The sequence below is a fragment of the Austrofundulus limnaeus genome, unplaced genomic scaffold, assembly GCF_001266775.1.
Source record: "Austrofundulus limnaeus strain Quisiro unplaced genomic scaffold, Austrofundulus_limnaeus-1.0 Scaffold532, whole genome shotgun sequence".
NCBI lineage: Eukaryota > Metazoa > Chordata > Actinopteri > Cyprinodontiformes > Rivulidae > Austrofundulus > Austrofundulus limnaeus.
Genome location: NW_013952934.1, coordinates 266620 through 268861, shown reverse-complemented (window position 1 = coordinate 268861; position 2242 = coordinate 266620). Strand labels below are relative to the sequence as shown.

At 39.1% G+C, this 2242-nt stretch overlaps 1 long non-coding RNA gene across 1 annotated transcript; it reads left to right on the top strand.

Annotated features, from left to right (window-relative positions):
• Positions 1-664: 664 nt before the first annotated feature.
• LOC106530539 (uncharacterized) lies at positions 665-1038 on the top strand. The gene is made up of 2 exons (XR_001311801.1): positions 665-849; positions 941-1038. It is a non-coding gene; the product is annotated as an uncharacterized LOC106530539 (long non-coding RNA).
• The last annotated feature ends 1204 nt before the right edge of the window (positions 1039-2242 follow it).

Below are 2242 nucleotides of genomic sequence, written 5' to 3'. Positions count from 1 at the left end.
CCCCCTCTTCATTTGCACTCTCAGCCTCGCTGCGTCACTATGTGCAATGGTGCGCTCTCCTTCCGCTGCAGGCGCGCCGTCATATAAACAGTGGTCCAGATAAGTTATGTTTTTCTCCCCCTCTTCATTTGCACTCTCAGCCTCGCTGCGTCACTATGTGCAATGGTGCGCTCTCCTTCCGCTGCAGGCGCGCCGTCATATAAACAGTGGTCCAGATAAGTTATGTTTTTCTCCCCCTCTTCATTTGCACTCTCAGCCATGCTGCTTCCTCTGTTTTGACTCCAGCCGGTTGCGTCATCAAAAAGAATTGTGCGGTTGGCTGGTAGACTACAGATCTCTATCATAGGACAAATTTATATCATTTCTACCGTATATTGTTTATATCGCGCATTCCTACCCTAAAATTGTTTTTGCTGTGATGATTCTGCTCTGCGCCTGCCCTGCTCTGCTTAATTGGTTCCAAGGCTCTCCACTTCCCACAGCTGTTTCCACTCTCCTGATGAGGCTCACTGGGTTTAAAAGGCTCATTCTGAGACTTGGTCTTCGCTGGAGCATCATGCCTTCTGGGTACCTCTCCTGGCCACCTTGCTTTAATGTTTAACAGCAAGTATTATTTCACTAGAACTTCTAAGTGTGTTTTTTGGAACCTTGTTGTCTTTTCCCCTTGTTCTCAGACCTTACCCAACCTCCTTGCCAGTGTCAGCCTCCTGGAATCAGCTTACAAGTTGGACTCACCTGTGGAACTAACTGTTGGACTTTTTGGACCGCCTCTCCTGCTTCTTGATTCTTGGAACTTCAGTTCTCTATTTCCACGTGCCTCCTCCCAAGTTGTCTGCCTCCAGAGTTACTGTAAGCTAACACAACAAAACCCTTTAACCTCAAGATCTTTTTGTCTTATAACTTCTGCTGAGACTCATCCTGCCTCTCCTTGTGTGTTCAGTTCTTGCTGAACCTAGCCTCCCCGGATCTTGTTCCCTTTGTTGCACATTCTAGTTTTTTGTTGTTCACCACATTGTAAAAAAAATCACTTGAATTTTACTCTGGCTCCTGGTCTTGGTTCTGGTCCCGCTCATCTTAAGACTATTGTCAATTTGTGACATTTGCAATACGAGATCAATCAATGATCCCTCAAGAAGAAGTCAGGGAAGACAGTATCTTTTCCCAATTTCAACCACAAAAAACGGATAAAGTCCGCATCTAGCYAAAACAGTTCTTCCACATGAAAGTCCTTGATCAAGTCAATTTGGACTAGTTCTCAGACAATTAAAAGCTCATGTCCCTAATAACACAACTTTACAAGTCAGAAAAACAGACATCGTTCTTTAAAATGAGGTGCTAATTTACATCTTGATGGTAAATTTATAAATGTTGCATTCATAAAGGACAATACATCAGTTCCATGTATTACTTAAAGCAACCATAATGAAGAAGCCAGTAGTGATTTAAAACCTGACTGTTTACTCAGCTTGACGGCAGAAAACAAAATTCCAGGTCATCTTTATTAAAAAAACATTTCACCATACAATTTTGTTTATGAATGTAAAAGCAGTACTAAAATAGAAAAAAGGAATAGGATATTGTCCAGAGATATCAATACACAGTAGTGATGGGCAAATGAAGCTTTTCTGAAGCACTGAAGCTTGCTTTGAAAAAGGCTTCATTACTCGAAGCTTTCAAACACAGTTCTCTTTGGCTCCGCCCTGTGGCCAAAAGTATGAAAAGCTGCTTGAAACAACGCAAAGTGAAGCGCTTCATCGTGATGGAGATGGCAGCTCTTTAATGAGATTTCTGTTTATCAGGTTGTCATTGTGTTGAACAGATTTTATTTATTTTCTTTTTTGTGGGTGGAATAAAGTTACTGTTTATGGTTGATTATAAATAAAATAAAGTGTGCCTGTGTATTTTATACTGAATAATTTCAAGTTCTAAGATCTTAATTCATTTTCATTTAAAAACAAAATTAATTCTATACACACAAAAAAATCACAATTAAAATGAAAGCAGAAAGAAGTCTAATTTTATTCTCTTGCCCCTTATTTTCAAAAAATAAAATATAGGCTACTAGATTATTTCACACATTCTTAAAACCAATACAGTAGTTGAATTTCAACTTAAGATTTTCACAATCTTGACATTTCTCTGAGAATAATTTTGAATATGATATATTTAAAATATATTCTGTGTGTGACTGCTTGTCTGTGTTTTTCTAAATACAGGATCAACAAAATCCACTCTGAGAGAC